The sequence below is a fragment of the Bombina bombina genome, chromosome 1 (assembly GCF_027579735.1).
Source record: "Bombina bombina isolate aBomBom1 chromosome 1, aBomBom1.pri, whole genome shotgun sequence".
Lineage (NCBI taxonomy): Eukaryota > Metazoa > Chordata > Amphibia > Anura > Bombinatoridae > Bombina > Bombina bombina.
Genome location: NC_069499.1, coordinates 709,232,036 through 709,256,159, shown reverse-complemented (window position 1 = coordinate 709,256,159; position 24,124 = coordinate 709,232,036). Strand labels below are relative to the sequence as shown.

The window sequence follows — 24,124 nt, the reverse complement described above, 5'->3', positions numbered from 1 at the left end:
GCTTTATTTGGACATTTTATACATGTTTATGCTGATAATTCACACTTATAAACTTGGGGAACATTTTTTAACGTCAGGCACTTTGTTAGACACCTTTTCCAGTCAGGAAGGGCCTTCCCATTTGTAGGCTGAGCCTCATTTTCGCGCCATTACTGTGCAGTTGTTTTTGAGAGCAAGACATGCAGATGTGTTTGGAAAAGTTCCTAGAAGGCGTCATTTGGTATCGTATTCCCCTCTGGGCTTGGTGAAGTCACAGCAAAGGCTGTAGCTGGGACTGTATAGGGGTTAAATCTGTAACCGGTTCCGGTTTCATTATTTTAAGGGTTAAAGCTCTGAAAATTGGTGTGCAATACTTTTAATGCTTTTAGACACTGTGGTGAAATTTTGGTAAATTTTGAACAATTCCTTCATATTTTTTCACATATTCAGTAATAAAGTGTGCTCTGTTTAAAATTTAAAGAGACAGTAACGGTTTTGGTTTAAAACGGTTTTTGCGTTTTATTGACAAGTTTAAGCCTGTTTAACATGTCTGTGCCTTCAGATAAGCTATGTTCTTTATGTATGAAAGCCAATGTGTCTCCCCCTTCAAAATTGTGTGATAATTGTGCCATAACGTCCAAACAAAGTAAGGACAGTACTGCCACAGTTAGTAAAGTTGCCCAAGATGATTCATCAGATGAAGGGAGTAGACATAGTTCTACATCATCTCCTTCTGTGTCTACGCCAGTTTTGCCCACGCAGGAGGCCCCTAGTACTTCTAGCGCGCCAATGCTTATTACCATGCAACAATTGACGGCTGTAATGGATAACTCCATAGCAAATATTTTATCCAAAATGCCTGCATATCAGAGAAAGCGCGATTGCTCTGTTTTAAACACTGAAGAGCAGGAGGGCGCTGATGATAATGGTTCTGTCATACCCTCACACCAATCTGAAGGGGCCATGAGGGAGGTTTTGTCAGATGGGGAAATTTCAGATTCAGAAAAAATTTCTCAACAGGCTGAACCTGATGTTGTGACATTTAAATTTAAATTAGAACATCTCCGCGCACTGCTTAAGGAGGTGTTATCTACTCTGGATGATTGTGACAACTTGGTCATTCCAGAAAAATTATGCAAGATGGACAAGTTCCTAGAGGTTCCGGTGCACCCCGACGCTTTTCCTATACCCAAGCGGGTGGCGGACATAGTGAATAAGGAGTGGGAGAAGCCTGGCATACCTTTTGTTCCCCCTCCTATATTTAAGAAATTATTTCCTATGGTCGACCCAAGAAAGGACTTAATACAGACAGTCCCTAAGGTCGAGGGGGCAGTTTCTACTCTAAACAAGCGCACTAATATTCCTATTGAGGATAGTTGTGCTTTCAAAGATCCTATGGATAAAAAATTGGAGGGTTTGCTTAAAAGATTTTTGTACAGCAAGGTTACCTTCTACAACCCATTTTGTGCATTGTTCCTGTCACTACAGCAGCGTGGTTCTGGTTCGAGGAACTAGAAAAGTCGCTCAGTAGAGAGACTCCATATGAGGAGGTTATGGACAGAGTTCACGCACTTAAGTTGGCTAACTCTTTTATTTTAGATGCCGCTTTGCAATTAGCTAGATTAGCGGCAAAAAAATCAGGGTTTGCAATTGTGGCGCGCAGAGCGCTTTGGCTAAAGTCTTGGTCAGCGGATGTATCATCCAAGACAAAATTGCTTAACATCCCCTTCAAGGGTAAAACTCTCTTTGGACCAGAATTGAAAGAGATTATCTCAGACATCACTGGAGGAAAGGGCCACGCCCTCCCACAAGATAGGCCTTTCAAGGCAAAGAATAAGTCTAATTTTCGTTCCTTTCGTAATTTCAGGAACGGACCGGCCTCTAATTCTGCATCCTCTAAGCAAGAGGGTAATGCCTCACAGTCCAAGCCAGCCTGGAAACCGATGCAAGGCTGGAACAAGGGTAAGCAGACTAAGAAGCCTGCTACCGCTAACAAAACAGCATGAAGGAGTAGCCCCCGATCCGGGACCGGATCTAGTGGGGGGCAGACTCTCTCTCTTTGCTCAGGCTTGGGCAAGAGATGTTCAGGATCCCTGGACGCTAGAAATAGTTTCTCAGGGTTATCTTCTGGAATTCAAGGAACTACCCCCAAGAGGAAGGTTCCACATGTCTCACTTATCCTCAAACCAAATAAAGAGACAGGCGTTCTTACATTGTGTAGAAGACCTGTTAAAGATGGGAGTGATACACCCAGTTCCAATGACGGAACAAGGAATGGGATTTTACTCAAATCTGTTCGTAGTTCCCAAAAAAGAGGGAACCTTCAGACCAATTCTGGATTTAAAGATCCTAAACAAATTTCTCAGGGTACCATCGTTCAAAATGGAAACCATTCAAACGATTCTACCCACTATCCAGGAAGGTCAATTTATGACTACCGTGGATCTAAAGGATGCGTACCTACATATTCCTATCCACAAAGAACATCATCAGTTCCTAAGGTTCGCCTTTCTGGACAAACATTACCAGTTTGTGGCCCTCCCATTCGGATTAGCCACTACTCCAAGGATTTTCACAAAGGTACTCGGGTCCCTTCTAGCGGTCCTAAGACCGAGGGGCATTGCAGTAGTACCATACTTGGACGACATTCTAATACAAGCGTCGTCCCTTTCAAAAGCAAAGGCTCATACAGACATCGTTCTGGCCTTTCTCAGATCTCACGGATGGAAGGTGAACATAGAAAAAAGTTCTCTGTCTCCGTCAACAAGAGTTCCCTTCTTGGGAACAATAATAGATTCCTTAGAAATGAGGATTTTTCTGACAGATGTCAGAAAGTCAAAACTTCTAAGCGCTTGTCAAGTTCTTCATTCTGTTCCACGTCCTTCCATAGCTCAGTGCATGGAAGTAGTAGGGTTGATGGTTGCAGCAATGGACATAGTTCCTTTTGCGCGAATTCATCTAAGACCATTACAACTGTGCATGCTGAAACAGTGGAATGGGTACTATACAGACTTGTCTCCAGTGATTCAAGTAGATCAGAAGACCAGAGACTCACTCCGTTGGTGGCTAACCCTGGACCACCTATCCCAGGGAATGAGTTTCCGCAGACCAGAGTGGGTCATTGTCATGACCGACGCCAGTCTAGTGGGCTGGGGCGCGGTCTGGGATTCCCTGAAAGCTCAGGGACTATGGTCTCGGGAAGAGTCTCTTCTCCCGATAAACATTCTGGAACTAAGAGCGATATTCAATGCTCTCAGGGTTTGGCCTCAGCTCGCAAAGGCCAGATTCATAAGATTCCAATCAGACAACATGACGACTGTTGCGTATATCAATCAACAGGGGGGGAACAAGGAGTTCTCTGGCGATGAAAGAAGTGACCAAAATAATACAATGGGCGGAGGATCACTCCTGCCACCTATCTGCGATCCACATCCCAGGTGTGGAAAACTGGGAAGCGGATTACTTGAGTCGTCAGACATTCCATCCGGGGGAGTGGGAACTCCACCCGGAGATCTTTGCCCAGTTGACGCAATTATGGGGCATTCCAGATATGGATCTGATGGCGTCTCGTCAGAACTTCAAGGTTCCTTGCTACGGGTCCAGATCCAGGGATCCCAAGGCGACTCTAGTGGATGCACTAGTAGCACCTTGGACCTTCAACCTAGCTTATGTGTTTCCACCGTTTCCTCTCATTCCCAGGCTGGTAGCCAGGATCAAACAGGAGAGGGCCTCGGTGATCTTGATAGCTCCTGCGTGGCCACGCAGGACTTGGTATGCAGACCTGGTGAATATGTCATCGGTTCCACCATGGAAGCTACCTTTGAGACAGGACCTTCTTGTTCAGGGTCCATTCGAACATCCAAATCTGGTCTCCCTCCAGCTGACGGCTTGGAGATTGAACGCTTGATTCTATCAAAGCGTGGGTTTTCAGATTCTGTGATAGATACTCTGGTTCAGGCCAGAAAACCGGTAACTAGAAAGATTTACCATAAAATATGGAAAAGATATATCTGCTGGTGTGAATCCAAGGGATTCCCATGGAATAAGATAAAAATTCCTAAGATTCTTTCCTTTCTGCAAGAAGGTTTGGATAAAGGATTATCTGCGAGTTCTCTAAAGGGACAGATTTCTGCTTTATCTGTCTTACTACACAAACGACTGGCAGCTGTGCCAGATGTTCAAGCATTTGTTCAGGCTCTGGTTAGGATCAAGCCTGTTTACAGACCTTTGACTCCTCCCTGGAGTTTAAATCTAGTTCTTTCAGTTCTTCAAGGGGTTCCGTTTGAACCCCTACATTCCATAGATATTAAGTTATCTTGGAAAGTTTTGTTTTTGGTTGCTATTTCTTCTGCTAGAAGAGTTTCAGAGTTATCTGCTCTGCAGTGTTCTCCGCCCTATCTGGTGTTCCATGCAGATAAGGTGGTTTTGCGTACTAAGCCTGGTTTTCTTCCAAAGGTTGTTTCTAACAAAAATATTAACCAGGAGATAGTTGTACCTTCTTTGTGTCCGAATCCAGTTTCAAAGAAGGAACGTTTGTTACACAATTTGGATGTAGTCCGTGCTCTAAAATTCTATTTAGAAGCTACAAAAGATTTCAGACAAACATCTTCTCTGTTTGTCGTCTATTCTGGTAAAAGGTGAGGTCAAAAAGCGACTTCTACCTCTCTTTCCTTTTGGCTTAAAAGCATTATCCGATTGGCTTACGAGACTGCCGGACGGCAGCCTCCTGAAAGAATCACAGCTCACTCCACTAGGGCCGTGGCTTCCACATGGGCCTTCAAGAACGAGGCTTCTGTTGATCAGATATGTAAGGCAGCGACTTGGTCTTCACTGCACACTTTTGCCAAATTTTACAAATTTGATACTTTTGCTTCTTCGGAGGCTATTTTTGGGAGGTTTTGCAAGCCGTGGTGCCTTCCGTTTAGGTAACCTGATTTGCTCCCTCCCTTCATCCGTGTCCTAAAGCTTTGGTATTGGTTCCCACAAGTAAGGATGACGCCGTGCACCGGACACACCAATGTTGGAGAAAACAGAATTTGTGCTTACCTGATAAATTACTTTCTCCAACGGTGTGTCCGGTCCACGGCCCGCCCTGGTTTTTTAATCAGGTCTGATGAATTATTTTCTCTAACTACAGTCACCACGGTACCATATGGTTTCTCCTATATTTTCCTCCTGTCCGTCGGTCGAATGACTGGGGTGGGCGGAGCCTAGGAGGGACTATATGGCCAGCTTTGCTGGGACTCTTTGCCATTTCCAGTTGGGGAAGAGATATTCCCACAAGTAAGGATGACGCCGTGGACCGGACACACCGTTGGAGAAAGTAATTTATCAGGTAAGCATAAATTCTGTTTTTTACCATTAAACTATAAAAATGATGACTGAAGTATATACATCTGATATTATACATTTATTTTACCAATATGCAAACACAATTTGCACATTAAATATAAAAGTGAATATATGTTGTTAGCCAAACCAAATTTGAGCCAAATACAGTAATTTTTAACACTTTTGGTCTTATGTTTTTAAAGAATTGACAAATTTGGTTTTCTTTTTTATGACACGATAAGTCCACGGATCATCTCAATTACTAATGGAATATTCACCTCCTGGTCAGCAGGAGGCTGCAAAGAGCACCACAGCAGAGCTGATAAATAACACCTCCGTTCACTCCCAACCCAGTCATTCTCTTTGCCTGTGTTAGTGTTAAGAAGTGGCAAAGTGAGGTGTTAGAATAGATTCTTCAATCAAGAGTTTGTTATTTTTAAAGCGATACAGGATTGTGCTGCTTCGTCCTAGGGTGTAGCCGTAGTCCATATCAGTTTCTACAGTAGAGCTTTGGTGGCTTTAAAGTAATGGGAACTTGTGGGACATAATTCTCACTGCGCCTCCCATATTTAATGCTGACCTACTTTATTTCATGTAATTGGTAAGAGTCCATGAGCTAGTGACGTATGGGATATACAATCCTACCAGGAGGGGCAAAGTTTCCCAAACCTCAAAATGCCTATAAATACACCCCTTTCCACACCCACAATTCAGTTTTACAAACTTTGCCTCCTATGGAGGTGGTGAAGTAAGTTTGTGCTAAGATTTCTACGTTGACATGCGCTTCTCAGCATTGTTGAAGCCCGATTCCTCTCAGAGTACAGCGAATGTCAGAGGTATGTGAAGGGAGTATCACCTATTGAATGCAATGATTTCCCTAACGGGGGTCTATTTCATAGGTTCTCTGTTATCGGTCGTAGAGATTCATCTCCTACCTCCCTTTTCAGACCGACGGTATACTCTCATATACCATTACCTCTACTGTTTCAGTACTGGTTTGGCTATCTGCTATATGTGGATGGGTGTCTTTCGGTAAGTATGTTTTTTATTACTTAAGACACCCCAGCTATGGTTTGGCACTTTATGCATTTATATAAAGTTCTAAATATATGTATTGTACTTATATTTGCCATGAGTCAGGTTCATGTATTTCCTTCTGCAGACTGTCAGTTTCATATTTGGAGAAAATAAACATTTTAAGAAATATTTTTCTTACCTGTGGTTTAGTCTTTTTTTCTAATTGACTACTTTTTTCTTGTAAATTACGGGCGGCATTAGGCCCGCTGGTGCGCCAAATGCTAGACTTTATTGCGTAATTTTTGGCGCGAAAAGTACGTCTGTGGAGCAACTTCGTCATTTCCGGCGTCGTAGTTGACGCCTAAGCCTTACACACGGTTGCGTCATTAGTGACGCGAGTGTGTCATTTCCGGTTATTGTTGGCGCCAAAAAATTTTCAGTTACGTTGTGTGTCATACTTGGCGCCAAATTGTTTCATTAATTTAATGCCCCATTGATGTTTGCCTTTTGCCTTTTTCTATGTCAGAGGGCTATGCTATTTGCATTTTTTTCCCATTCCTGAAACTGTCATATAAGGAAATTGATAATTTTGCTTTATATGTTTTTTCTTTTACATTTTGCAAGATGTCTCAATCTGATCCTACCTCAGAAGTATCTGTTGGAACTTTGCTGCCCGACATCGGTTCTACCAAAGCTAAGTGCATTTGTTGTAAGATTGTGGAAATTATATCTTATTTGTAATAGCTGTCATGATAAACTTTTACATGCAGATAGTGTGTCCATCAGTAATTGAACATTGCCAGTTGCAGTTCCTTCAACTTCTAATATACATGATATACCTATGAATTTTTAAGAATTTGTTACTGATTCTATTCAGAAGGCTTTGTCTGCATTTCCACCTTCTGATAAACGTAAAAGGTCTTTTAAAACTTCTCATTCAGTTGATGAAATTTCAAATGACCGACAACATAATTTATCCTCCTCCTGATGAGGATCTATCTGATGCATAAGATCCTTCCTCAGATATTGACACTGACAAATCTACTTATTTATTTAAAATAGAGTATATGCGTTCTTTATTAAAAGAAGTGTTAATTACTTTGGATATTGAGGAAACCAGTGCTCTTGACGTTAAGTCTAATAAACGTTTAAATGCTGTTTTTAAACCTCCTGTGGTTACTCCAGGGGTTTTTCCTATTCCTGACGCAATTTGATATGATTTCTAAGGAATGGAATAAGCCGGGTACTTCTTTTATTCCTTCAAGGTTTAAAAAATTGTATCCTTTACCAGCAAATTCTGTAGAGTTTTGGGGAAAAATCCCAAAGTTGATGGGGCTATTTCTACTCTTGCGAAACGTACCACTATTCCTATGGAAGATAGTACTTCCTTTAAGGATCCTTTAGATAGGAAGCTTGAATCTTATCTAAGGAAAGCCTATTTATATTCAGGTCATCTTCTCAGACCTGCAATTTCTTTGGCTGATGTTGCGGCTGCATCAACTTTCTGGTTGGAGAATTTAGCGCAACAAGAATTGGATTCTGACATATCTAGCATTTTTCGCTTACTGCAATATGCTAATCATTTTATTTGTGATGCCATTTTTTATATAAAAATTGATTTTAGATCCATGTCTTTAGCTATTTTAGCTAGAAGAGCTTTGTGGCTTAAATCTTGGATTGCTGATATGACATCTAAGTCTAGATTACTATCTTTCTTTCCAAGGTAATAATTTATTTGATTCTCAGTTGGATTCTATTATTTCAACTGTTACTGGGGGAAAGGGAGTTTTTCTGCCTCAGGATAAAAAACCTGAGGGTAAATCTAAGGCTTCTAATCGTTTTCGTTCCTTTCGTCAGAATAAGGAACAAAAATCTAATCCTTCCCCCAAGGAATCTGTTTCCAATTGGAAGCCCTCCTCAAATTGGAATAAATCCAAGCCATTTAAGAAACCAAAGTCAGCCCCTAAGTCCGCATGAAGGTGCGGCCCTCATTCCAGCTCAGCTGGTAGGGGGCAGATTACGGTTTTTCAATGATATTTGGATAAATTCTGTCCAAAATCAATGGATTCAGAGTATTATTTCTCAAGGGTATCGAATAGGATTCAGAGTAAGACCTCCTGTGAGAAGATTTTTTCTCTCGCGTATCCCAGCAAATCCAGTAAAAGCTCAGGTTTTCCTGAAGTGTGTTTCAGACCTGGAATCTTCAGGGGTAATCATGCTAGTTCCTTTTCAGGAACAAGGTCTGGGGTTTTATTCAAATCTATTCATTGTCCCAAAGAAGGAAAATTAATTCAGACCAGTTCTGGATCTGAAAATTTTGAATCGTTATGTAAGAGTACCAACTTTCAAGATGGTGACTATAAGGAATATTCTGCCTTTTGTTCAGCAAGGACATTATATGTCTACAATAGACTTGCAGGATGCATACCTTCATATTCCGATTCATCCAGATCATTATCAGTTCCTGAGATTCTCTTTTCTAGACAAGCATTACCAATTTGTTGCTCTTCCATTTGGCCTAGCAACAGCTCCAAGAATCTTTTCAAAGGTTCTAGGTGCCCTACTCTCTGTAATCAGAGAGCAGGTTATTGTGGTGTTTCCTTATTAGAATGATATCTTGGTACTAGCCCAGTCTTTACGTTCTGCAGAATCTCACACAAATCAACTAGTGTTGTTTCTTCAAAAACATGGTTGGAGGATCAATTTACCAAAAAGTTTCTTGATTCCTCAGACAAGGTTCACCTTTTTAGGTTTCCAGATAGATTCAGTGTCCATGACTCTGTCTCTAACAGACTAGAGACGTTTAAAATTGGTTGCAGCCTGTCGGCACCTTCAGTCTGTCATTCCCTTCAGTGACTAATGTGCATGGAAGTTTTAGGCCTCATGACTGCAGCATCGGACGCGATTCCTTTTGCTCGTTTTCACATGAGACCTCTTCAGCTTTGTATGCTGAATAAATGGTTCAGGGATTATACAAAGATATCACAGTCAATATCCTTAAATTCCAATGTTCGACACACTCTGACGTGGTGGTTAAATCACCAGTGTTTAGTTCAAGGGGCTTCTTTTGTTCGGCCAACCTAGACTGTGATCACTACAGACGAGAGTCTTTCAGGTTGGGGAGCTGTTTATGGATCTCTGAAAGCACAAGGGGTTTGGAAATCACAAGAGGCGAGATTACCAATCAATATTTTAGAACTCCGTGCAATTCTCAAAGCTCTTCAGTTTTGGCCTCTGTTGGAGAGAGAACCGTTCATTTGTTTTCAGACAGACAATATAACAACTGTGGCATATGTCAATCATCAGGGTGGGACTCACAGTCCCCAAGCTCTGAAAGAAGTATCTCGGATACTTGCTTGGGCGGAATCCAGCTCCTGTCTAATCTCTGCGGTGCATATCCCAGGTGTAGACAATTGGGAGGCGGATTATCTCAGCCGTCAGACTTTACATCCAGGGGAGTGGTCTTTCCATCCAGATGTGTTTTCTCAGATTTTTCAGATGGTGGGGTCTTCCAGAGATAGATCTCATGACCTCTCATCTAAACAAGAAACTTGCCAGATTTCTTTCCAGGTCCAGGGATGTTCAGGCGGAAGCAGTGGATGCGCTGACACTTCCTTGGTGTTATCATCCTGCTTACATTTTCCCGCCTCTAGTTCTTCCAAGAGTGATCTCCAAAATCATCATGGAACAATCGTTTGTGTTGCTGGTGGCTCCAGCTTGGCCACACAGGTTTTGGTATGCGGATCTTGTTCGGATGTCCAGTTGCCAACCTTGACCACTTAAGGTCCGTTTTTCCATCAGGATCTCAAATCATTAAATTTGAAGGTATGGAAATTGAACGCTTAGTACTTCTCTGACTCAGTGATTAATACTATGTTACAGGCTCGTAAATCTGTTTCTAGAAAGATTTGTTAGCGAGTTTGGAAGACCTACATTTCATGATGTTCTTCTCATAAATTCTCTTGGCATTCTTTTAGAATCCCTAGAATTTTACAGTTTCTTCAGGATGGTTTGGATAAAGGTTTGTCTGCAAGTTCCTTGAAAGGACAAATCTCTGCTCTTTCTGTTTTATTTCACAGAAAGATTGCTAAACTTCCTGTAATTCACTGTTTTGTACAGGCTTTAGTTCGTATTAAGCCCGTCATTAAATCAATTTCTCCTCCTTGGAGTCCTAATTTGGTTTTGAAGGCATTACAGGCTCCTCCATTTGAGCCTATGCATTCTTTGGACATTAAACTACTTTCTTGGAAAGTGTTGTTCCTTTTGCCTATCTCTTCTGCTAGAAGAGTTTCTGAGCTATCTGCTCTTTGTTGTGAGTCTCGTTTTCTGATTTTTCATCAGGATAAGGCGGTTTTGCGGACTTCATTTCAATTTTTACCTAAGGTTGTGAATTTTAACAACATTAGTAGAGAAATTGTTGTCCCTTCCTTGTGTCCTAATCCTAAGAATTCTTTGGAAAGATCCTTACATTCTTTGGATGTGGTAAGAGCTTTGAAATATTATGTTGAAGCTACTAAAGATTTTAGAAAGACTTCCAGTCTATTTGTTTTATTTTCTGGTCCTAGAAAAGGTCAGAAGGCTTCTGCTATTTCCTTGGCTTCTTGGTTAAAGCTTTTGATTCATCAAGCTTATTTGGAGTTGGGTAAGACCCCGCCTTAGAGAATTACAGCTCATTCTACTAGATCAGTCTCCACTTCGTGGGCTTTTAAGAATGAAGCTTCAGTTGATCAGATTTGCAAAGCAGCAACTTGGTCCTCTTTGCATACATTTACTAAATTATACTGTTTTGATGTATTTGCTTCTTTAGAAGCAGTTTTTGGTAGAAAAGTTCTTCAGGCAGCTGTTTCAGTTTGAGTCTTTTGCTGATGTTTTAAATTTTTCTTGTCATTTAAAGATTAAACTTATATTTTGGGATGTGGATTATTTTTTCAGCGGAAAATGGCTGTTTTTATTTTTATCCCTCCCTCTCTAGTGACTCTTGCGTGGAGTTCCACATCTTGGGTATTGCTATCCCATATGTCACTAGCTCATGGACTCTTGCCAATTTCATGAAAGAAAACACAATTTATGTAAGAAATTACCTGATAAATTAATTTCTTTCATATTGGCAAGAGTTCATGAGGCCCACCCTTTTTATGGTGGTTATGATTTTTTGTATAAAGCACAATTATTTCCAAATCCTTTGTTGGTGCTTTTTACTCTCTTCTTTATCACCCCACTGCTTGGCTATTTGTTAAACTGAATTGTGGGTGTGGTGAGGGGTGTATTTATAGGCATTTTGAGGTTTGGGAAACTTTGCCCCTCCTGGTAGGATTGTATATCCCATACGTCACTAGCTCATGGACTCTTGCCAATATGAAAGAAATGAATTTATCAGGTAAGTTCTTACATAAATAGTTTTTTTTGCCCACCTTGTAATATTAAGGCTAATAGTAAGATAAAATTAGCGGGGTTTTTTTTTTTGTTTTCCACAGTTTGTTGCACATATTTTGCAATTAGTTTGTATTATGGATAGCTTAAAGTGAATGTAAAAATTCACGTTTTGAAAAATACTATTAAAAATAGGGGCACTTTCATTCATGAAACATTACATTTCTTTCATGTAATTAGCAAGAGTCCATGAGCTAGTGACGTATGGGATATACATTCCTACCAGGAGGGGCAAAGTTTCCCAAACCTCAAAATGCCTATAAATACACCCCTCACCACACCCACAATTCAGTTTTACAAACTTTGCCTCCGATGGAGGTGGTGAAGTAAGTTTGTGCTAGATTCTACGTTGATATGCGCTCCGCAGCAAGTTGGAGCCCGGTTTTCCTCTCAGCGTGCAGTGAATGTCAGAGGGATGTGAGGAGAGTATTGCCTATTTGAATGCAGTGATCTCCTTCTAAGGGGTCTATTTCATAGGTTCTCTGTTATCGGTCGTAGAGATTCATCTCTTACCTCCCTTTTCAGATCGACGATATACTCTTATATATACCATTACCTCTGCTGATTCTCGTTTCAGTACTGGTTTGGCTATCTGCTATATGTAGATGAGTGTCCTGGGGTAAGTAAGTCTTATTTTCTGTGACACTCCAAGCTATGGTTGGGCACTTTGTTTATAAAGTTCTAAATATATGTATTCAAACATTTATTTGCCTTGACTCAGAATGTTCAACTTTCCTTATTTTCAGACAGTCAGTTTCATATTTGGGATAATGCATTTTGATTTGACCATTTTTTCTTACCTTAAAATTTGACTTTTTCCCTGTGGGCTGTTAGGCTCGCGGGGGCTGAAAATGCTTCATTTTATTGCGTCATTCTTGGCGCGGACTTTTTTGGCGCAAAAATTCTATTTCCGTTTCCGGCGTCATACGTGTCGCCGGAAGTTGCGTCATTCTTTGACGTTATTTCGCGCCAAAAATGTCGGCGTTCCGGATGTGGCGTCATTTTTGGCGCCAAAAAGCATTTAGGCGCCAAATAATGTGGGCGTCTTATTTGGCGCGAAAAAATATGGGCGTCGCTTTTGTCTCCACATTATTTAAGTCTCATTTTTTATTGCTTCTGGTTGCTAGAAGCTTGTTCTTTGGCATTCTTTCCCATTCCTGAAACTGTCATTTAAGGAATTTGATCAATTTTGCTTTATATGTTGTTTTTTCTCTTACATATTGCAAGATGTCTCACGTTGCATCTGAGCCAGAAGATACTACAGGAAAATCGCTGTCAAGTGCTGAATCTACCAAAGCTAAGTGTATCTGCTGTAAACTTTTGGTAGCTATTTCTCCAGCTGTTGTTTGTATTGATTGTCATGACAAACTTGTTAAAGCAGATAATATTTCCTTTAGTAAAGTACCATTGCCTGTTGCAGTTCCCTCAACATCTAAGGTGCAGAATGTTCCTGATAATATAAGAGATTTTGTTTCTGAATCCATAAAGAAGGCTATGTCTGTTATTTCTCCTTCTAGTAAACGTAAAAAATCTTTTAAAACTTCTCTCCCTACAGATGAATTTTTAAATGAACATCATCATTCTGATTCTGATGACTCCTCTGGTTCAGAGGATTCTGTCTCTGAGGTTGATGCTGATAAATCTTCATATTTATTTAAAATGGAATTTATTCGTTCTTTACTTAAAGAAGTTCTAATTGCTTTAGAAATAGAGGATTCTAGTCCTCTTGATACTAATTCTAAACGTTTAGATAAGGTATTTAAAGCTCCTGTGGTTATTCCAGAAGTTTTTCCTGTTCCTAATGCTATTTCTGCAGTAATTTCCAAAGAATGGGATAAATTGGGTAATTCATTTACTCCTTCTAAACGTTTTAAGCATTTATATCCTGTGCCGTCTGACAGATTAGAATTTTGGGACAAAATCCCTAAAGTTGATGGGGCTATTTCTACCCTTGCTAAACGTACTACTATTCCTACGTCAGATGGTACTTCGTTTAAGGATCCTCTAGATAGGAAAATTGAGTCCTTTCTAAGAAAAGCTTATCTGTGTTCAGTTAATCTTCTTAGACCTGCTATATCTTTGGCTGATGTTGCTGCAGCTTCAACTTTTTGGTTGGAAACTTTAGCGCAACAAGTAACACATCGTGATTCTCATGACATTATTATTCTTCTTCAGCATGCTAATAATTTTATCTGTGATGCCATTTTTGATATTATCAGAGTTGATGTCAGGTTTATGTCTCTAGCTATTTTAGCTAGAAGAGCTTTATGGCTTAAAACTTGGAATGCTGATATGGCTTCTAAATCAACTTTACTTTCTATTTCTTTCCAGGGTAACAAATTATTTGGTTCTCAGTTGGATTCCATCATTTCAACTGTTACTGGTGGGAAAGGAACTTTTCTCCAACATAGGTGTGTCCGGTCCACGGCGTCATCCTTACTTGTGGGATATTCTCTTCCCCAACAGGAAATGGCAAAGAGCCCAGCAAAGCTGGTCACATGATCCCTCCTAGGCTCCGCCTACCCCAGTCATTCTCTTTGCCGTTGTACAGGCAACATCTCCACGGAGATGGCTTAGAGTTTTTTAGTGTTTAACTGTAGTTTTTATTATTCAATCAAGAGTTTGTTATTTTAAAATAGTGCTGGTATGTACTATTTACTCAGAAACAGAAAAGAGATGAAGATTTCTGTTTGTATGAGGAAAATGATTTTAGCAACCGTTACTAAAATCCATGGCTGTTCCACACAGGACTGTTGAGAGGAATTAACTTCAGTTGGGGGAACAGTGAGCAGTCTCTTGCTGCTTGAGGTATGACACATTCTAACAAGACGATGTAATGCTGGAAGCTGTCATTTTCCCTATGGGATCCGGTAAGCCATGTTTATTAAGATTGTAAATAAGGGCTTCACAAGGGCTTATTAAGACTGTAGACTTTTTCTGGGCTAAATCGATTCATTATTAACACATATTTAGCCTTGAGGAATCATTTAATCTGGGTATTTTGATAAGTTTATATCGGCAGGCACTTTTTTAGACACCTTTCTCTTTAGGGGCTTTCACAAATCATAGGCAGAGCCTCATTTTCGCGCCGGTGTTGCGCACTTGTTTTTGAGAGGCATGACATGCAGTCGCATGTGTGAGGAGCTCTGATACATAGAAAAGACTTTCTGAAGGCGTCATTTGGTATCGTATTCCCCTTTGGGCTTGGTTGGGTCTCAGCAAAGCAGACACCAGGGACTGTAAAGGGGTTAAAGTTAAAAACGGCTCCGGTTCCGTTATTTTAAGGGTTAAAGCTTCCAAATTTGGGGTGCAATACTTTTAAGGCTTTAAGACACTGTGGTGAAATTTTGGTGAATTTTGAGCAATTCCTTCATATTTTTTCGCAATTGCAGTAATAAAGTGTGTTCAGTTTAAAATTTAAAGTGACAGTAACGGTTTTATTTTAAAACGTTTTTTGTACTTTGTTATCAAGTTTATGCCTGTTTAACATGTCTGAACTACCAGATAGACTGTGTTCTGAATGTGGGGAAGCCAGAGTTCCTTCTCATTTAAATAAATGTGATTTATGTGACAATGACAATGATGCCCAAGATGATTCCTCAAGTGAGGGGAGTAAGCATGGTACTGCATCATTCCCTCCTTCGTCTACACGAGTCTTGCCCACTCAGGAGGCCCCTAGTACATCTAGCGCGCCAATACTCCTTACTATGCAACAATTAACGGCTGTAATGGATAATTCTGTCAAAAACATTTTAGCCAAAATGCACACTTATCAGCGTAAGCGCGACTGCTCTGTTTTAGATACTGAAGAGCATGACGACGCTGATAATAATGGTTCTGAAGGGCCCCTAAACCAGTCTGATGGGGCCAGGGAGGTTTTGTCTGAGGGAGAAATTACTGATTCAGGGAACATTTCTCAACAAGCTGAACCTGATGTGATTACGTTTAAATTTAAGTTGGAACATCTCCGCATTCTGCTTAAGGAGGTATTATCCACTCTGGATGATTGTGACAAGTTGGTCATCCCAGAGAAACTATGTAAAATGGACAAGTTCCTAGAGGTCCCGGGGCTCCCAGAAGCTTTTCCTATACCCAAGCGGGTGGCGGACATTGTAAATAAAGAATGGGAAAGGCCCGGTATTCCTTTCGTCCCTCCCCCCATATTTAAAAAATTGTTTCCTATGGTCGACCCCAGAAAGGACTTATGGCAGACAGTCCCCAAGGTCGAGGGAGCGGTTTCCACTTTAAACAAACGCACCACTATACCCATAGAAGATAGTTGTGCTTTCAAAGATCCTATGGATAAAAAATTAGAAGGTTTACTTAAAAAGATGTTTGTTCAGCAGGGTTACCTTCTACAACCAATTTCATGCATTGTCCCTGTCACTACAGCCGCGTGTTTCTGGTTCGATGAGCTGGTAAAGGCGGTCGATAGGGATTCTCCTCCTTATGAGGAGATTATGGACAGAATCAATGCTCTCAAATTGGCTAATTCTTTCACCCTAGACGCCACTTTGCAATTGGCTAGGTTAGCGGCTAAGAATTCTGGGTTTGCTATTGTGGCGCGCAGAGCGCTTTGGTTGAAATCTTGGTCAGCTGATGCGTCTTCCAAGAACAAGCTACTTAACATTCCTTTCAAGGGGAAAACGCTGTTTGGCCCTGACTTGAAAGAGATTATCTCTGATATCACTGGGGGTAAGGGCCATGCCCTTCCTCAGGATCGGCCTTTCAAGGCCAAAAATAAACCTAATTTTCGTCCCTTTCGTAGAAACGGACCAGCCCAAAGTGCTACGTCCTCTAAGCAAGAGGGTAATACTTCTCAAGCCAAGCCAGCTTGGAGACCAATGCAAGGCTGGAACAAGGGAAAGCAGGCCAAGAAACCTGCCACTGCTACCAAGACAGCATGAAATGTTGGCCCCCGATCCGGGACCGGATCTGGTGGGGGGCAGACTCTCTCTCTTCGCTCGGGCTTGGGCAAGAGATGTTCTGGATCCTTGGGCGCTAGAAATAGTCTCCCAAGGTTATCTTCTGGAATTCAAGGGGCTTCCCCCAAGGGGGAGGTTCCACAGGTCTCAGTTGTCTTCAGACCACATAAAAAGACAGGCATTCTTACGTTGTGTAGAAGACCTGTTAAAAATGGGAGTGATTCATCCTGTTCCATTAGGAGAACAAGGGATGGGGTTCTACTCCAATCTGTTCATAGTTCCCAAAAAAGAGGGAACGTTCAGACCAATCTTAGATCTCAAGATCTTAAACAAGTTTCTCAAGGTTCCATCGTTCAAAATGGAAACCATTCGAACAATTCTTCCTTCCATCCAGGAAGGTCAATTCATGACCACGGTGGATTTAAAGGATGCGTATCTACATATTCCTATCCACAAGGAACATCATCGGTTCCTAAGGTTCGCATTCCTGGACAAGCATTACCAGTTCGTGGCGCTTCCTTTCGGATTAGCCACTGCTCCAAGGATTTTCACAAAGGTACTAGGGTCCCTTCTAGCTGTGCTAAGACCAAGGGGCATTGCTGTAGTACCTTACTTGGACGACATTCTGATTCAAGCGTCGTCCCTTCCTCAAGCAAAGGCTCACACGGACATTGTCCTGGCCTTTCTCAGATCTCACGGATGGAAAGTGAACGTGGAAAAGAGTTCTCTATCTCCGTCAACAAGGGTTCCCTTCTTGGGGACAATAATAGACTCCTTAGAAATGAGGATTTTTCTGACAGAGGCCAGAAAAACAAAACTTCTAGACTCTTGTCGGATACTTCATTCCGTTCCTCTTCCTTCCATAGCGCAGTGCATGGAGGTGATAGGTTTGATGGTAGCGGCAATGGACATAGTTCCTTTTGCGCGCATTCATCTAAGACCATTACAACTGTGCATGCTCAGTCAGTGGAATGGGGACTATACAAACTTGTCTCCGAGGATACAAGTAAATCAGAGGACCAGAGACTCACTCCGTTGGTGGCTGTCCCTGGACAACCTGTCACAAGGGATGACCTTCCGCAGACCAGAGTGGGTCATTGTCACGACCGACGCCAGTCTGATGGGCTGGGGCGCGGTCTGGGGATCCCTGAAAGCTCAGGGTCTTTGGTCTCGGGAAGAATCTCTTCTACCGATAAATATTCTGGAACTGAGAGCGATATTCAATGCTCTCAAGGCTTGGCCTCAGCTAGCGAGGGCCAAGTTCATACGGTTTCAATCAGACAACATGACAACTGTTGCGTACATCAACCATCAGGGGGGAACAAGGAGTTCCCTGGCGATGGAAGAAGTGACCAAAATCATTCTATGGGCGGAGTCTCACTCCTGCCACCTGTCTGCTATCCACATCCCAGGAGTGGAAAATTGGGAAGCGGATTTTCTGAGTCGTCAGACATTGCATCCGGGGGAGTGGGAACTCCATCCGGAAATCTTTGCCCAAGTCACTCAACTGTGGGGCATTCCAGACATGGATCTGATGGCCTCTCGTCAGAACTTCAAAGTTCCTTGCTACGGGTCCAGATCCAGGGATCCCAAGGCGGCTCTAGTGGATGCACTAGTAGCACCTTGGACCTTCAAACTAGCTTATGTATTCCCGCCGTTTCCTCTCATCCCCAGGCTGGTAGCCAGGATCAATCAGGAAAGGGCGTCGGTGATCTTGATAGCTCCTGCGTGGCCACGCAGGACTTGGTATGCAGATCTGGTGAATATGTCATCGGCTCCACCATGGAAGCTACCTTTGAGACGAGACCTTCTTGTTCAAGGTCCGTTCGAACATCCGAATCTGGTCTCACTCCAGCTGACTGCTTGGAGATTGAACGCTTGATCTTATCGAAGCGAGGGTTCTCAGATTCTGTTATCGATACTCTTGTTCAGGCCAGAAAGCCTGTAACTAGAAAGATTTACCACAAAATTTGGAAAAAATATATCTGTTGGTGTGAATCTAAAGGATTCCCTTGGGACAAGGTTAAGATTCCTAAGATTCTATCCTTCCTTCAAGAAGGATTGGAAAAAGGATTATCTGCAAGTTCCCTGAAGGGACAGATTTCTGCCTTGTCTGTGTTACTTCACAAAAAGCTGGCAGCTGTGCCAGATGTTCAAGCCTTTGTTCAGGCTCTGGTTAGAATCAAGCCTGTTTACAAACCTTTGACTCCTCCTTGGAGTCTCAACTTAGTTCTTTCAGTTCTTCAGGGGGTTCCGTTTGAACCCTTACATTCCGTTGATATTAAGTTATTATCTTGGAAAGTTTTGTTTTTGGTTGCAATTTCTTCTGCTAGAAGAGTTTCAGAATTATCTGCTCTGCAGTGTTCTCCTCCTTATCTGGTGTTCCATGCAGATAAGGTGGTTTTACGTACTAAACCTGGTTTTCTTCCAAAAGTTGTTTCTAACAAAAACATTAACCAGGAGATTATCGTACCTTCTCTGTGTCCGAAACCAGTTTCGAAGAAGGAACGTTTGTTGCACAATTTGGATGTTGTTCGCGCTCTAAAATTCTATTTAGATGCTACAAAGGATTTTAGACAAACATCTTCCTTGTTTGTTGTTTATTCCGGTAAAAGGAGAGGTCAAAAAGCAACTTCTACCTCTCTCTCTTTTTGGATTAAAAGCATCATCAGATTGGCTTACGAGACTGCCGGACGGCAGCCTCCCGAAAGAATCACAGCTCATTCCACTAGGGCTGTGGCTTCCACATGGGCCTTCAAGAACGAGGCTTCTGTTGATCAGATATGTAGGGCAGCGACTTGGTCTTCACTGCACACTTTTACCAAATTTTACAAGTTTGATACTTTTGCTTCTTCTGAGGCTATTTTTGGGAGAAAGGTTTTGCAAGCCGTGGTGCCTTCCATCTAGGTGACCTGATTTGCTCCCTCCCATCATCCGTGTCCTAAAGCTTTGGTATTGGTTCCCACAAGTAAGGATGACGCCGTGGACCGGACACACCTATGTTGGAGAAAACAGAATTTATGTTTACCTGATAAATTACTTTCTCCAACGGTGTGTCCGGTCCACGGCCCGCCCTGGTTTTTTAATCAGGTCTGATAATTTATTTTCTTTAACTACAGTCACCACGGTTTCATATGGTTTCTCCTATGCAAATATTCCTCCTTAACGTCGGTCGAATGACTGGGGTAGGCGGAGCCTAGGAGGGATCATGTGACCAGCTTTGCTGGGCTCTTTGCCATTTCCTGTTGGGGAAGAGAATATCCCACAAGTAAGGATGACGCCGTGGACCGGACACACCGTTGGAGAAAGTAATTTATCAGGTAAACATAAATTCTGTTTTTTACCACAGGATAAAAAATCTAAAGGTAAAAGTAGAGCTAATAATCGTTTTCGTTCCTTTCGTTTCAACAAAGAACAAAAGCCTGATCCTTCATCCTCAGGAGCAGTTTCAGTTTGGAAACCATCTCCAGTCTGGAATAAATCCAAGCCAGCTAGAAAGGCAAAGCCTGCTTCTAAGTCCACATGAAGGTGCGGCCCTCATTCCAGCTCAGCTGGTAGGGGGCAGGTTACGTTTTTTCAAGGAAATTTGGATCAATTCTGTTCACAATCTTTGGATTCAGAACATTGTTTCAGAAGGGTACAGAATTGGTTTCAAGATAAGACCTCCTGCAAAGAGATTTTTTCTTTCCCGTGTCCCAGTAAATCCAGTAAAAGCTCAAGCATTTCTGAAATGTGTTTCAGATCTAGAGTTGACTGGAGTAATTATGCCAGTTCCAGTTCAGGAACTGGGGATGGGGTTTTATTCAAATCTCTTCATTGTACCAAAGAAGGAGAATTCCTTCAGACCAGTTCTGGATCTAAAAATATTGAATCGTTATGTAAGGATACCAACGTTCAAAATGGTAACTATAAGGACTATCTTGCCTTTTGTTCTGCAAGGGAATTATATGTCCACAATAGATTTACAGGATGCATATCTGCATATTCCGATTCATCCAGATCATTTTCAGTTCCTGAGATTCTCTTTTCTGGACAAGCATTACCAGTTTGTGGCTCTGCCGTTTGGCCTAGCTACAGCTCCAAGAATTTTTACAAAGGTTCTCGGTGCCCTTCTGTCTGTAATCAGAGAACAGGGTATTGTGGTATTTCCTTATTTGGACGATATCTTGGTACTTGCTCAGTCTTTACATTTAGCAGAATCTCATACGAATCGACTTGTGTTGTTTCTTCAAGATCATGGTTGGAGGATCAATTTACCAAAAAGTTCTTTGATTCCTCAGACAAGGGTAACCTTTCTGGGTTTCCAGATGGATTCAGTGTCCATGACTCTGTCTTTAACAGACAAGAGACGTCTAAAATTGATTGCAGCTTGTCGAAACCTTCAGTCACAATCATTCCCTTCGGTAGCCTTATGCATGGAAATTCTAGGTCTTATGACTGCTGCATCGGACGCGATCCCCTTTGCTCGTTTTCACATGCGACCTCTTCAGCTCTGTATGCTGAAGCAATGGTGCAAGGATTACACGAAGATATCTCAAACAATATCTTTAAAACCGATTGTTCGGCACTCTCTAACATGGTGGACAGATCACCATCGTTTAATTCAGGGGGCTTCTTTTGTGCTTCCGACCTGGACTGTAATTTCAACAGATGCAAGTCTCACGGGTTGGGGAGCTGTGTGGGGATCTCTGACGGCACAGGGAGTTTGGGAATCTCAGGAGGTGAGATTACCTATCAATATCTTGGAACTCCGTGCAATTTTCAGAGCTCTTCAGTTTTGCCCTCTTCTGAAGAGAGAATCGTTCATTTGTTTTCAGACAGACAATGTCACAACTGTGGCATACATCAATCATCAAGGAGGGACTCACAGTCCTCTGGCTATGAAAGAAGTATCTCGAATTTTGGTTTGGGCGGAATCCAGCTCCTGTCTAATCTCTGCGGTTCATATCCCAGGTGTAGACAATTGGGAAGCGGATTATCTAAGTCGCCAAATGTTGCATCCGGGCGAATGGTCTCTTCACCCAGAGGTATTTCTTCAGATTGTTCAAATGTGGGAACTTCAAGAAATAGATCTGATGGCGTCCCATCTAAACAAGAAACTTCCCAGGTATCTGTCCAGATCCCGGGATCCTCAGGCGGAGGCAGTGGATGCATTATCACTTCCTTGGAAGTATCATCCTGCCTATATCTTTCCGCCTCTAGTTCTTCTTCCAAGAGTGATCTCCAAGATTCTGAAGGAATGCTCGTTTGTTCTGCTGGTAGCTCCAGCATGGCCTCACAGGTTTTGGTATGCGGATCTTGTCCGGATGGCCTCTTGCCAACCGTGGACTCTTCCGTTAAGACCAGACCTTCTATCACAAGGTCCTTTTTTCCATCAGGATCTGAAATCCTTAAATTTAAAGGTATGGAGATTGAACGCTTGATTCTTGGTCAAAGAGGTTTCTCTGACTCCGTGATTAATACTATGTTACAGGCTCGTAAATCTGTATCTCGAGAGATATATTATAGAGTCTGGAAGACTTATATTTCTTGGTGTCTTTCTCATCATTTTTCTTGGCATTCTTTTAGAATACCGAGAATTTTACAGTTTCTTCAGGATGGTTTAGATAAGGGTTTGTCCGCAAGTTCTTTGAAAGGACAAATCTCTGCTCTTTCTGTTCTTTTTCACAGAAAGATTGCTATTCTTCCTGATATTCATTGTTTTGTACAAGCTTTGGTTCGTATAAAACCTGTCATTAAGTCAATTTCTCCTCCTTGGAGTTTGAATTTGGTTCTGGGAGCTCTTCAAGCTCCTCCGTTTGAACCTATGCATTCATTGGACATTAAATTACTTTCTTGGAAAGTTTTGTTCCTTTTGGCCATCTCTTCTGCTAGAAGAGTTTCTGAATTATCTGCTCTTTCTTGTGAGTCTCCTTTTCTGATTTTTCATCAGGATAAGGCGGTGTTGCGAACTTCTTTTGAATTTTTACCTAAAGTTGTGAATTCCAACAACATTAGTAGAGAAATTGTGGTTCCTTCATTATGTCCTAATCCTAAGAATTCTAAGGAGAAATCGTTGCATTCTTTGGATGTTGTTAGAGCTTTGAAATATTATGTTGAAGCTACGAAATCTTTCCGTAAGACTTCTAGTCTATTTGTTATCTTTTCCGGTTCTAGGAAAGGCCAGAAAGCTTCTGCCATTTCTTTGGCATCTTGGTTGAAATCTTTAATTCATCTTGCCTATGTTGAGTCGGGTAAAATTCCGCCTCAGAGAATTACAGCTCATTCTACTAGGTCAGTATCTACTTCCTGGGCGTTTAGGAATGAAGCTTCGGTTGACCAGATCTGCAAAGCAGCAACTTGGTCCTCTTTGCATACTTTTACTAAATTCTACCATTTTGATGTATTTTCTTCTTCTGAAGCAGTTTTTGGTAGAAAAGTACTTCAGGCAGCGGTTTCAGTTTGAATCTTCTGCTTATGTTTTTCGTTAAACTTTATTTTGGGTGTGGATTATTTTCAGCAGGAATTGGCTGTCTTTATTTTTTCCCTCCCTCTCTAGTGACTCTTGTGTGGAAAGATCCACATCTTGGGTAGTCATTATCCCATACGTCACTAGCTCATGGACTCTTGCTAATTACATGAAAGAAAACATAATTTATGTAAGAACTTACCTGATAAATTCATTTCTTTCATATTAGCAAGAGTCCATGAGGCCCGCCCTTTTTTTGTGGTGGTTATGATTTTGTATAAAGCACAATTATTCCAATTCCTTATTTTATATGCTTTCGCACTTTTTTATCACCCCACTTCTTGGCTATTCGTTAAACTGAATTGTGGGTGTGGTGAGGGGTGTATTTATAGGCATTTTGAGGTTTGGGAAACTTTGCCCCTCCTGGTAGGAATGTATATCCCATACGTCACTAGCTCATGGACTCTTGCTAATATGAAAGAAATGAATTTATCAGGTAAGTTCTTACATAAATTATGTTTTTCCCGGTTTTGTTAAAATACCTTTCCTTCTTGCAAGCCAGAGCAGCGATTCCCCCCCCGCCTGCCTCTCGTCTCTTCATACGTCGGCAATGACGAATCCGGCTTTCTCCAATCACTGCTTCTCACCCAGAGCAAACATTGCCCGAGGCCACACCGCGATTGGAGGAAGCCGGATTCTTCATTGCTGACATATTAAGAGCCGAGTGGCGGGTCGGGGGAATCACTGCTCTGGGTTACAATAAGGAAAGGTAAGTATTTTAACAAACCGGTGAAATGTAAAATTTCATGAATGAAAGTGCCCCTGTTTTTAATACTGTACTATTTTTAAAAACCGGGCACTCATTCGTGAAACATTACATTCACTTTAAGTAACATTTATAAATAACACAAAATATTATAATATTAAAAACAATTACACTGCCCCCACTTGGCTACTTCATAATGCCATCTGGCTAGCAACATTTTCTGTGGAG

At 41.6% G+C, this 24,124-nt stretch overlaps 1 protein-coding gene across 1 annotated transcript in view; it reads left to right on the top strand.

Annotated features, from left to right (window-relative positions):
• ATRX (ATRX chromatin remodeler) overlaps positions 1-24,124 on the top strand; it is a 783,199-nt gene that overhangs the window by 453,684 nt on the left and 305,391 nt on the right. The gene's annotated exons all lie outside the window — the stretch shown is intronic.